The sequence below is a fragment of the Salmo salar genome, chromosome 16 (genome assembly GCF_965601325.2).
Source record: "Salmo salar chromosome 16, fSalSal1, whole genome shotgun sequence".
Classification (NCBI taxonomy): domain Eukaryota; kingdom Metazoa; phylum Chordata; class Actinopteri; order Salmoniformes; family Salmonidae; genus Salmo; species Salmo salar.
Window position 1 is genome coordinate 75,346,959 of NC_138306.1, and position 14,226 is coordinate 75,361,184.

Genomic DNA, 14,226 nt, shown 5'->3' on the forward strand with positions numbered 1-14,226 from the left:
AGTACTACAAGACACGTGTAACGCTGCTACATGTTGGTACATATCTGGAAAATGCAGAGCCTATTTCCACTGCCGTGTAGTGATGCCATAATGAATCGTGAACATGCTAACACCAAACACGCTTCTGGCTAATGAGGCCAAATGAACTGGAGAATATTCACTCTCTGTTGAGGTCTCGTCTGCTGCTACAGCGTCATCTCTGATGCTTTGAACCTCTTCTTTTCATCTCTTTATATCTCTCTTCTCTCTCTCTTCCTCCCCCAATCACTCACTTTTACTTTCTTGGTTTCTCTCTCTCTCTCTCTTTCTCTCTCTCTCTCCCTCAATTCAATTGGCATGACGTGACAATGTACATTGGAGATGTACAATATTAAAATAATTCATAATAATAATCAATATTGTCAAGGGACAACAGTAGCAACAATAGCCAAGGGTCAAAATGACCCTACACTGAACAATAACAATAAGAATAGAGGACATGTGCAGGTTGGTCATTTATCATATGGCAGGCAGCAACGTAGTTCCCTGCCAACCCACAGCTCTATGGGTCCTCCCCCAACAGGACGGGTAGCCTATCCTCATCAGAGAGGTCTTTGAAACATTGAATAAGGGTTTCAAATTTGGGGAAATGGCATTCTCTAATTGTTTTATATTTTATATTCTCTCTCTCTCTAAAAAGCACGATAGTAGCTCAATTCTGGAGTCCTATATCTAAATGAACCACACATAAATCCCAAACCCACTGATTTACACCAGATTCACTAGCAGTGGTTATAGCGTTGGCTGGAGGATTATGTTGGCTGGTGTTGGATGGAGAACTGCAGGACACCGAGCAGCTGATGAGAAAGCTCATCCCTACATGGACACACTGTTGGTGTGTGTGGGCAGTGCCGGGGTCAGCCTGACAGGCACAGTGACTCACCCGCACCACACACACACACACACACACACACACACACACACACACACACACACACACACACACACACACACACACACACACACACACACACACACACACACACACACACACACACACACACACACACACACACACACACACACACGTGCGGGCGCGCACACACACATTCAGTAAGAAGTATGCATGCACAGACGTTCACACGTGTGCACACACACACACACACAAACGTGTGGGCGCAGACACACGTACTGTACACAAAAGCACGCACAAACACACATGCACACACACTCACACCATTGTCTTTACAAGCAATATTGAACAATAAAACTGAAACACCACAGAGCTTTATCTGCGTGTCTCCACATCACATTGCGAGAGTGTATTGTTTAACCTTGAGGAGTACAGTTGGGCCAACATCCTCTCTGCACTTGGATAAAGTCACATCAGCTATGTCTGTCTACTCAAGAGAATTCGCATTCCCCGGCCCAGCAGTGGGCCGAGGGGGGCTGTTTCTCCACACGGGGGTCAGCAGGGAAGTAAAAACAACATGCTAATCCAGACGCACCCCGGTCACTCTCGCCCCATTCCTCTCTTTCTCCCTGGTCCCTGCAATCACGAAAATGATCACTATCACGGCAGACCAGTAGGACTCGGGCCGCTTGTCGCTCGCCACTTCTTCCAAACAGTATCAGTCAAGGCTGATTTGCATAATAACAGCTCATCATTCAAAGGCCTTTTGTTTGCGCTGGGAACAGAAAACTGTCAAGATGTCACCCTCCTCTCCTCTTCAGAGCCCGGGGTCTGGGCATGCAGGGATGTAAACAAGAACCAGGGGGGGTGGGAGGCTAATTGTGGACTGTGACACTTGGTGGCCGTGGTTCGAGAGAGAGAGAGAGAAATGGAGGGAGAGAAAAACAGAGAAAGAGAGAGAGAGAGGTGAGAGACGCAGCAAATTCCAATCTTCCACGTGCGTCATCCCGCAGTCAAGAGCCCACTTTTCTCCCCAGTTTTCAGACCCCAGAATCAGTGGAGATGGACATGCTGATCTGAGTCCTGGGCAGAGTGGATAGAATGAGTTTGACATGGGGAAATGATGATTCTCTTACTCAAAATAATCATCATTGTTTTCTCTGTGGCCTCCATGTTGGTTTAAAACGTTTAACTCTCAAACAATTCTGCTTTAACTTGAAGTTTTTCATCTTTGGAACTGTGTGAAACTTCAAACTAATGTCCTTGATAAGAGGGTTGCAACCCTTTGAGACTGCTCGCAGGTAGCACTATGGGGCAGATGTGTGTGTGTGTGTGTGTCTGAAACCAACCCCAGGTTCTCTACCTTTTAGTGTTTCCCCCTCTCCTCTCCTCTCCTCCTGAGGAGGGTGGTTGGCTTCCACCTCCTGTCTAAAGACCTGTGTGTGTCTGGAGGTCTCCAGATCGCGTTGCACTCACGTGGTCTGACATCAAAGGGCCGTGACGTGCCTCTTTGTTTACCCTCCTTAGCAGGCGCTCATTACGAAAACATCCAAAATAAGCCGTGTGGCGAAGGCAGGGTAAATTAATGATCTCCCCGTGTCATGGGTGCCCCCTGCGAACTGTGCCAGGCCATCCGGCGTCACGTGAGTAGGCACACACCTCTTCCCCACACCACACACACCCCAGCGCATGTAGGGCTCATGGCCGCTAACGACCGCTCAATTAGGGGAAATTAAGAAACCGCTGTGAGGTCAAAGCTGAACTCATTAGTGACTGGAGGGAAGGAAGAGGAGTGTCACACTGGATTAATCCCTGAAGAACAGGATCGGCATCCAAGCAGGTCAACATCCTACCGAGCCTTTCGTTTTCATGGTAATGATGGTAATGATGGATAGGCTATGGGTCCTACTGATGCTGGGGATAGTAGTAGGATTACGTGGCCAGTGCTGTAGGACTCTGTCTTCAGATCCTACTTGACTTTGATTGGATCTGATTGCGTTTAGCAAGAGTACATTAATAATGTCTCCTTCGCTAACACTTTACAGTAGAATCATATGGAATAGTGTATTGAAGACCATCTTCAGGTGACTCCACTGTGTACTGTAGGTCCAACTGATAATAATCATCTCAGAGAAGCAAGTTGCAGTGGTGAAAAAAGTACCTAATTGTCATACTTGAGTAAAAGTAAAGATACCTTAATAGAATTACTTTTTTTAATGTAACCTTTATTTAACTGGGCAAGTCAGTTAAGAACAAATTCTTATTTACTGTGACAGCCTACCGGGGAACAGTGGGTTAACTGCCTTGTTCAGGGGCAGAATGACAGATTTTTACCTTGTCAGCTCGAGGATTCGATCCAGAAACATTTTGGTTACTGGCCCAATGCTCTAACCACTAAGCTACCTGCCACCCCTTGAAAAATGCCTCAAGTAAAAGTGAAAGTCACCCAGTAAAATACTACCTGAGTAAAAGTCTAAAAGTATTGGGTTTTAAATATAGTTAAGAATCAAAAGTAAATGTAATTGCTCAAATATTCTCAAGTATCAGAAGTAAAAGTAAAAGTATAATTAATTTCAAATTCCTTATATTAATAAAACCAGGGGCACACTCCAAAACCCAGACATCATTTACAAACAAAGCATTTGTGTTTAGTGAATCCTCCGGATCTGCCGAAGTCGGTCCCACTCCTAGTTCGGGCGGCGTTCAGCGGTCGACGTCACCGGCCTTCTAGCCACCGCCGATCCACCTTTCATTTTCCATTGCTTTTGTCTTGTCTTCCCTCACACCTGTTTTCAATTCCATCAATTACATGTTGTGTATTTAACCCACTGTTCCCCCCATGTCCTTGTCCGGAATTGTTGATTGTTAGAGTTTGTGCACGTTATGTCTGGCGTGCGAAGGGTTTTGTCCCATTGAATTTATTTATTGTTTTTGTTCACTGTGATTTTTATTATTAAAATGCACCGTTGTAACACAGTCTTTGCTCTCCTGCGCCTGACTTCTCTGCCGCCAGTACGCATGCATTACAGGATTCTGGACCAAACCTATGGAGTCAGCAGGAGCAGGAACCCCGGGTATAGGGGTGGAGGAGCACGTCCGGGAGCATGCAGCAATGCTCCACCATCTTGGCACTGCCATGGACGACGTTGTCCAGACAATCGACCGCTGGGAGAGACAGGAATTTCTCCCAGCGCCTCCACCAGCACAACCGGGGTCTCCACTAAGCACTCCTCCTTCTCCTGGTCCCAGTGGGATTCGCCTCTCCTTGCCCCAGAAATACGATGGGACGACTGCAAACTGCCAGGGGTTCCTATTACAACTGGACTTGTACCTGGCAACCGTCCACCCTGCTCCTTTGGGCCGTGAGAGGGTGACCGCCGGCGTCTCGTGCCTCACCGGGAAAGCCCTGGAGTGGGCCAACGCCGTGTAGAGAGAGGGAGATGTGGCGTTGGACCAGTTTGAGGAGTTCACCCACCGCTTCCAGGCAGTCTTCGACCACCCGCCCGAGGGTAGAGCGGCAGGTGAGCGCCTCTTCCATCTGAGGCAGGGGACGAGGAGCGCACAGGAGTTCGCCTTGGAGTTTCGGACCCTGGCTGCCGGCGCGGGATGGAACGACAGGGCCCTGATCGACTATTATTGCTGCAGTCTGCGTGAGGACATCCGTCGGGAATTGGTCTGCAGAGACACCACCCTCACGTTCGACCAGCTGGTGGACCTGTCCATCCGGCTAGACAACCTGCTGGCTACCCACGGACGTTCAGATTGGGGTCTGTTGGTTCCATCCCCACGCACCCCCTCTCCAATACCCATGGAGCTGGGAGGGGCGGTGCGCAGGGAGACCGGAGGGGGTTCCAGCTCGTGCACCATCTGTGGCCGCAGAGGTCACACTGCCGGTCGGTTCCGGGTTGGTTCCTCTAGGTATCGAGGCAGCAGGCAGGGCGCTCTGGCGTCACCCCAGGTGAGCCGGCACCATTCTCACCCAGAGCCCTTTGTTGCACATGTGTTTGTGTATGTCACTTTCCCTGAGTTTTCCACGCATTCCCAGCATAAGGCGCTCGTTGATTCATGCGCGACTGGGAATTTTATTGATAGAGCGTTCGCCCATAGTTTAGGGATCCCCATTGTTCCTGTGACTGTGCCCTTCCCCGTTCACGCGTTAGATAGTCGACCATTAGGGTCAGGGTTGATTAGGGAGGTCACCGCTCCTCTGGGCATGGTGACGCAGAGGGGTCAGAGAATTAGTCTCTTCCTTATTGACTCTCCTGAGTTTCCCGTGGTGCTAGGCCTTCCCTGGTTAGCTTGTCATAACCCCACTGTTTCTTGGCCACAGAGGGCTCTCACGGGGTGGTCGCGAGAGTGCTCGGGGAGGTGTTTAGGGGTTTCTGTTGGTGCTACTACGGTGGAGAGTCCAGACCAGGTCTCCACCGTGCGCATTCCCCCTGAATATGCCGATTTGGCTCTCGCCTTCTCCAAAAAGAAGGCGACTCAACTACCACCCCATCGACGGGGCGATTGTGCGATAAATCTCCTGGTAGATGCTGCACTTCCCAGGAGTCACGTGTATCCCCTCTCACAGGCAGAGACGGAGGCTATGGAAACATATGTCTCCGAATCCCTGCGTCAGGGGTACATTAGGTCCATCACTTCACCAGCATCCTAGAGTTTATTTTTTGTGAAGAATGAGGGAGGTCTGCGCCTGTGTATTGACTATCGGGGTCTGAACCAGATCACTGTGAGGTATAGTTACCCACTACCGCTCATAGCCACGGCAATTGAGTCAATACACGGGGCGCGCTTCTTCACCAAACTAGATCTCAGGAGCACTTACAACCTGGTGCGTATCCGGGAGGGAGATAAGTGGAAGACGGCTTTCAGTACCACCTCAGGGCACTATGAGTACCTCATCATGCCGTAAGGGTTGATGAATGTGCCATCAGTCTTCCAAGCCTTTGTAGACAAGATTTTCAGGGGACTGCACGGGCAGGGTGTAGTGGTATATATTGATGACATTTTGATATACTCCGCTACACGCGCCGAGCATGTGTCCTTGGTGCGCAGGGTGCTTGGTCGCCTGTTGGAGCATGACCTGTAAGGCTGAGAAATGCCTGTTCTTCCAGCAGGCCGTCTCCTTCCTAGGGTATCGCATTTCCACCTCAGGGGTGGAGATGGAGAGTGACCGCATTTCAGCCGTGCGTAATTGGTCGACTCCCACCACGGTAAAGGAGGTGCAGCGGTTCTTAGGGTTTGCCAACTACTACTGGAGGTTTATCCGGGGTTTTGGCCAGGTAGCGGCTCCCATTACCTCACTGCTGAAGGGGGGCCCGGTACGCTTGCAGTGGTCAGCTGAGGCGTACAGGACTTTTATTCACCTGATGGCTCTGTTTACCTCGGCTCCCGTGCTGGCCCATCCGGATCCCTCTTTGGCGTTTATAGTGGAGGTGGATGCGTCCGAGGCTGGGATAGGAGCTCTCTCAGCGCTTGGGTACGCCACCGAAGCTCCGCCCATGTGCCTTCTTCTCGAAGAAGCTCAGCCCGGCGGAGCAAAACTATGACGTGGGGGACCGGGAGCTGTTGGCTGTCGTCAAGGCCTTGAAGGCGTGGAGACATTGGCTTGAGGGGGCTAGACACCCTTTTCTCATCTGGACTGACCACCGTAATCTGGAGTACGTCCGGGCGACGAGGAGACTGAACCCTGGCCAGGCAAGGTGGGCCATGATTTTCACCCGTTTTGTGTTTACCCTTTCCTACAGACCAGGCTCCCATAACGTGATGGCAGACGCATTGTCTCGGCTCTATGACACAGCGGAGCGGCCCATGGATCCCACTCCCATACTCCCCGCCTCCTGCCTGGTGGCACCGGTAGTGTGAGAGCTGGACACGGACATTGAGCAGGCGTAATGTGCAAAGCCCGCTCCCGTCCAGTGTCCCGCTGGGCATCTGTATGTCCCGTCTGCTGTTCGTGACCGGTTGATCTTTTGGGCCCACACGTCACCCTCCTCTGGTCATCCTGGTATCGGTCGGACAGTGCGCTGTTTGAGCGGGAGATACGGGTGGCCTACCTTGGCTAAGGACATGAGGGTTTATGTTTCCTCATGCTCGGTGTGCGCCCAGTGTAAGGCTCCTAGGCACCTGCCCAGAGGTAAGCTACACCCCTTACCCGTTCCACAATGGCCTTGGTCGCACCTGTCGGTAGATTTTCTGACCGATCTTCCACTCTCACAGGGTAACACCGCGATCCTGGTTGTTGTGGATCATTTTTCTAAGTCCTGTCCTCTTCTCCCTCTGCCCAGTCTCCCTATTACCCTACAGACTGCGGAGGCCTTGTTTACGCATGTCTTCCGGCACTACAGGGTTCCTGAGGATATAGTGTCTGATCGAGGTCCCCAGTTCACGTCTAGGGTCTGGAAGGCGTTCATGGAACATCTGGGGGACTCGATCAGCCTTACTTCAGGGTTTCACCCCGAGAGTAATGGGCAGGTGGAGAGAGTAAACCAGGATATGGGCAGGTCCGGCCGGGGGACTGGGCGGCGTTCGTGCCCTGGGTTGCGATGGCACAGAACTCGCTTCACCACTCCTCCACTAACCTCTCTCCCTTCCAGTGCGTACTGGGGTACCAGCCGGTTCTGGCGCCTTGGCATCAGAGTCAGACCGAGGTTCCTGCGGTGGACAACTGGTTCAGACGCGTGGAAGAGACATGGAAAGCTGCCCGTGTTCACCTTCAGCAGGCTGTGATGCGCCAAAAGGAGAACGCAGATCTCCACCGAAGTGAGGCCCCGGTCTGGCTCTCGACCCTAAACCTGCCCCTCCGCCTACCCTGCCGGAAGCTGGGTCCGCGGTTTGTGGGGCCATTTAAAGTCCTGAGGAGAGTGAACAAGGTTTGTTATAGGTTACAACTTCCACCCGATTACCGTATTAACCCCTCGTTCCATGTGTCTCTCCTCAGGCCGGTGGTCCGCTCCAGGATTCTGAGTTGCGCGAGGTTCCTCCGCCCCCTCTGGACGTCAGGGGGGCCCCGGCGTACTCCGGCGTACTCCGTTCGTCTCCATACTGGATTCGAGGCGCCTTCAGTATCTCGTGGAGTGGGAGGGGTACGGTCCGGAGGAGAGGTGCTGGGTTCCGGTCGAGGACGTGTGGGTCCCTTCAATGCTGCAGTAGTTCCACAGTCTTCGTCTGCATCGTCCTGCGCCTCACCCTCCGGGTCGTCCCCGAGGCCGGTGTTGGTCCCCGAGGCCGGTGTTGGCGGTGTTATGTCTGGCGTGCGAAAGGTTTTGTCCCATTGTATTTATTTGCTGTTTTTGGTCACTGTGATTTTTATTATTAAACTGCACCGTTGTAACACAGTCTTTGCTCTCCTGCGCCTGACTTCTCTGCCGCCAGTACGCACGCATTACAGGATCAGAGATAGTAGGGATGACCAGGGATGTTCTCTTGATAAGTGCCTGAATTGGACCATATTCCCATCCTGCTAAGCATTCAACATGTAACGAGTACTTTTGGGTGTCAAGGAAAATGTATGAAGAAAAAAGTACATTATTTTCTCTAGGAATGTAGTGAAGTAAAAGTATAAATAGTAAAGTAAAGTACAGATTCCCCCCAAAACTACTTATGTAGTACTTTAAAGTATTTTTACTTTAGTGTACAGGTTTCTACCATGTATAATCTCATGTGTACAAAGTGAAATTGTCACTCCAAGTCAAAGCACTTGGTGGAGTCATTATCATAGAACAACACAATAACATACAGGACATGTTGTGAGTACAGATTTACCAAGCACATCATGTAAAGGTTTTCATTTGGAAATGAATTACTAATCTAATGTATAGCGCTTTATTAATAACTGTTATAAAGCACACACTAGTGATGCATTAATCATGTATTACTAATTAGTGTAACATTTAAACGCATGTTGTAAACCTACATTGAGTGTCTCGCACAAGACTAAGGTGCCAAGCGATCACTGTACTAATTAGTTTGCAATTATGTTTAATAACTTCTCTGGAAGCCAATCTTCTTACAGTCGGGGAGCAGAGGCAGGCTGTCTGATGCAAATACCGTACAGCCTAGAAAAGAAGGTACTCCACTGTACACACACAGGAGAGGAGGACTTCTGAGAAAGAAATATTCTTTGACAGCCAATACTACTTCAAAGGTACAAAAGTGAGGATCTGATTGATGATGATTTTAGGCCAATAAAATATTTCACATTCTGAAATATTCCCGAGTGTGAGGGAGAGAGAAGAACATATGCTAAGTGGAATATGACTAGAATATATGTATCCCTCTAACTGACACATGTTTAATACAGGCCTGCAGGAATATCAGACAACAGGAGAGATAACAGGAGAGGAGAGACAACAGGGGAAACAACAGGAGAGGAGAGACAACAGGGGAGACAACAGGAGAGGAGAGACAAGAGGAGCGGAGAGACAACAGGAGAGACACCAGGAGAGACAACAGGGGAGACAACAGGAGAGACAACAGGAGAGACAACAGGAGAGACAACAGGGAAAACAACAGGAGACAAGAAGAGAGGCAACAGGGCAAACAACAGGAGACAACAGGAGAGACAACAGGAGAGGAGAGACAACAGGGGAGACAACAGGAGAGGAGAGACAACAGGGGAGACAACAGGGCAAACAACAGGGGACAACAGGAGAGACAACAGGAGAGGAGAGACAACAGGGGAGACAACAGGAGAGGAGAGACAACAGGGGAAACAACAGGAGAGGAGAGACAACAGGGGAAACAACAGGAGAGGAGAGACAACAGGGGAAACAACAGGAGAGGATAGACAACAGGGGAGACAACAGGAGAGGAGAGACAACAGGGGAGACAACAGGGCAAACAACAGGAGACAACAGGAGAGACAACAGGAGAGGAGAGACAACAGGGGAGACAACAGGAGAGGAGAGACAACAGGGGAACAACAGGAGAGGAGAGACAACAGGGGAAACAACAGGAGAGGAGAGACAACAGGGCAAACAACAGGAGACAACAGGGGAGACAACAGGAGAGGAGAGACAACAGGGGAGACAACAGGGCAAACAACAGGAGACAACAGGAGAGACAACAGGAGAGGAGAGACAACAGGGGAGACAACAGGAGAGGAGAGACAACAGGGGAAACAACAGGAGAGGAGAGACAACAGGGCAAACAACAGGAGACAACAGGGGAGACAACAGGAGAGGAGAGACAACAGGGGAGACAACAGGGCAAACAACAGGAGACAACAGGAGAGGAGAGACAACAGGAGAGACAACAGGGCAAACAACAGGAGACAACAGGAGAGACAACAGGAGATGATAGACAACAGGGGAGACAACAGGAGAGACAACAGGAGATGATAGACAACAGGGGAGACAACAAGAGAGGAGAGACAAGAGGAGTGGAGAGACAACAGGAGAGACACCAGGAGAGACAACAGGAGAGGAGAGACAACAGGGCAAACAACAGGAGACAACAGGAGAGACAACAGGAGATGATAGACAACAAGGGAGACAACAGGAGAGGAGAGACAAGAGGAGCGGAGAGACAACAGGAGAGACACCAGGGGAGACAACAGGAGAGAAGAGACAACAGGTCAAACAACAGGAGACAACAGGAGAGACAACAGGAGATGATAGACAACAGGGGAGACAACAGGAGAGACAACAGGAGAGGAGAGACAAGAGGAGTGGAGAGACAACAGGAGAGACACCAGGAGAGACATCAGGGGAGACAACAGGGGAAACATCAGGAGAGACAACAGGGGAAACAACAGGAGAGGAGAGACAACAGGGGAGACAACAGGAGATACAACAGGGGAGGATAGACAACAAGGGAGACAACAGGAGAGGAGAGACAAGAGGAGCAGAGAGACAACAGGAGAGACACCAGGAGAGACAACAGGGGAAACAACAGGAGAGAGACAACAGGGGAAACAACAGGAGAGACAACAGGGGAGGATAGACAACAAGGGAGACAACAGGAGAGGAGAGACAAGAGGAGCAGAGAGACAACAGGAAAGACACCAGGAAAGACAACAGGGGAGACAACAGGGGAGACAACAGGAGAGGAGAGACAACAGGGGAGACAACAGGAGAGACAACAGGAGAGACAACAGGGGAGACAACAGGAGAGACAACAGGGGAGACAACAGGGGAGACAACAGGAGAGACAACAGGGGAAACAACAGGAGAGGAGAGACAACAGGGGAGACAACAGGGGAGACAACAGGAGAGACAACAGGGGAGACAACAGGAGAGATGAGACAAGAGGAGAGGAGAGACAGCAGGAGAGACAATAGGGGAGTCAACAGGAGAGACAACAGGGGAGACAACAGGGGAGACAACAGGGGAGACAACAGGAGAGACAACAGGAGAGACAACACGAGAGACAATAGGGGAGACAACAGGAGAGGAGAGACAACAGGAGAGACAACAGGAGAGACAACAGGGGAGACAACAGGAGAGACAACAGGGGAGACAACACGAGAGACAATAGGGGAGACAACAGGAGAGGAGAGACAACAGGAGAGACAATAAGGGAGACAACAGGAGAGACAACGGGAGAGACAACAGCGGAGACAACAGCGGAGACAACAGGGGAGACAACAGGGGAGACAACACGAGAGACAATAGGGGAGACAACAGGAGAGGAGAGACAACAGGAGAGACAATAAGGGAGACAACAGGAGAGAAAACAGAAGAGACAACAGGAGAGACAACAGGAGAGACAACAGGAGAGACAATAGGGGAGACAACAGGAGAGGAGAGACAACAGGAGAGACAACAGGAGAGACAACAGGAGAGACAACAGCGGAGACAACAGGGGAAACAACAGAAGAGACAACACATTAACTGGCTAAAGCGTTGACAACTGCTATAGTGATCTCCCCTGAGTCCATGGCAACGCAGCGAGTGTCAGGCTTCCGCTGGTTCTTGGCTCGGGCCCTGGAGTCAGACTGTGTGTGTATGTGTGAGTGTGTGAGTGTGTGTTTGGGGCGGAAGGGCTGGGAGTCGTGAGGCAGTGAGTGAGCGCCGTGTGATTTGGACCAACGCCCATCACCTCTATGCTAATAAGAGTAATCAGTGCCCCCATACCAGGTACCAGTCTGATAGAACCACAGAAACATGGCACAGCCCCTACTGCCTACCCACCAGCCAACCACACTGTTTACCCACAACAACCTGGAACAACACACACACTCACAAACACACATGCACACAATGAGAGTTAATGAGCGGGAAACATGGTCAATACTGTACAATTGATCACCATTGTCCGACGACTGTGGGGTATCGATTGGGTTGCTGTTCAGTAATGGCTCATTAGACATGTCTTATAGATGTACATGAATAAACACACAATCACACCTAATGTACGCTACCACAAACAATTCAAACCGTTTCAGTATCAAAGTGATTGCTGCCTTGGTTGATTTCATCTGGAGTGCTTCTTAATACACATTCTGTTAAATCATTTAACTTTTGGCAGCGCTACTGGAGGTATCTGCATATTGTGTCATTGTCACGGCTGTTCGAATGATTGGACCAAAATACCGCGTCGGTTTCGTTCCACATATTTATTAAACGTGAAACTGAATGCAATACACTTAAATACTTGAAAACACAAAAACAACAAACCGTGACGCAGAGAAGAAAACACACTACTCAAAATATAATCCCCCGCAAAACACAAGTGGGACAAACATCAACTTAAATATGGCCTCCAATTAGAGACAACGACAACTGGCTGCCTCTAATTGGAGGTCATGCCAAACGAAAACCAACCTAGAAATACAAAACTAGAAACTAAACATAGAAATACAAAAACGGACAAACACCCCCCTGTCACGCCCTGACCTACTCTACCATAGAAAATAACAACTTACTATGGTCAGGACGTGACAGTCATTCACATTATTGTTATAGCCTAGATCAGGCCTGGGCAACTCCAGTCCTCGGGGGCCTGATTGGTGTCTCACTGACACACCTGACTTCAATAATCAACTAATCATGATCTTCAGTTAAAAATGCAATTAGTTTAAATCAGGTGTGTTTGCTAGGGATGGGGGGAAAGTGTGACACCAATCAGGTCTCTGAGGACTGGAATCTCCCAGGCCTGGCCTAGATCAACCTTTAAGGCTGGTTTATAGTCTGTCTATCGACATGTCTGTAGACAATTGTCGCAGCGACGTCAACATTCTACTGCCGTCCGACATTGTCGTTATGAAAAAATATAAAGACAGAACAACAGCCTCTGCAGGACCTCAGCAGCCCAGCGCTCCAGATAGCATACCGTCTCTATTTTAACACCAATAAACCCATCCCTTTAAAAAATGAATTCAGTAAATGTCAACGTAAAAAGCCAGGCAACTAAAAGCAATTTTCGGAACAATGTTTTGGTTTGTTGCTAGTTAGCGAGTTGGCTAGCCAGTTGAAATAATGAACAGAGTATAGCCGACAACATCTTCATTTTAGCTACTTTTTATTCATTATTACAGAAAAACAGACCCACAACACCAGGTAATGGGGAGCGTACAGAAAACAGCTGACAGTTGTGAGTGTGACTAAATAAAACTAGGTCATTCTATCTGAGAATTATAAAAGTCCTGCATCATCTTGTCACAGGACGATATGGTCTGGTTGCTGTGGCAGTCCGGTAACCACGACAACGGACGTTGAGACAGTCGCAGAGACTTAACATTTTCTCATGTCTGTGCGACAAGGAAACTGACAGGCTCAGCGACAGTCTCCAAACATTCCACCTGAGTATAAATGAAATGTTGTTTTGACCGGCATACCTGTCGATAGACAACGTATAAACCAGCCTTTTCATGGAACGTCTCTGCACTTCACTGGATTAGAAAAAAACTCTGATTTGTTTTCTGAGAAAATACATTAACGAGAAACTGCAAGCTTGGGAAAAGTGGAATAACTCTAAGAGCCCACAGCAAATTGCTGGCTTTGTTGCACCGGTCAGCATGGGCAGTTTAGTGGGGGCTGTTAGGTGTTAGTGTCTGGGAGGGATTATGAACCATGGAGACCCCAACCTCTTATGACAGGCAGTGGGGCAGACAGACAGACAGACAGACACAGAAACCGACAACCACAGACAGACAGACAGACAGACAGACAGACAGACAGACAGACAGACAGACAGACAGACAGACAGACAGACAGACAGACAGACAGACAGACAGACAGACAGACAGACAGACAGACAGACAGACAGACAGACAGACAGACAGACAGACAGACAGACAGACAGACAGAAAGAATGGCAGGTTAATTCTCACATCAGCTCTCTGACAGACAGACAGACAGACAGACAGACAGACAGACAGACAGAGT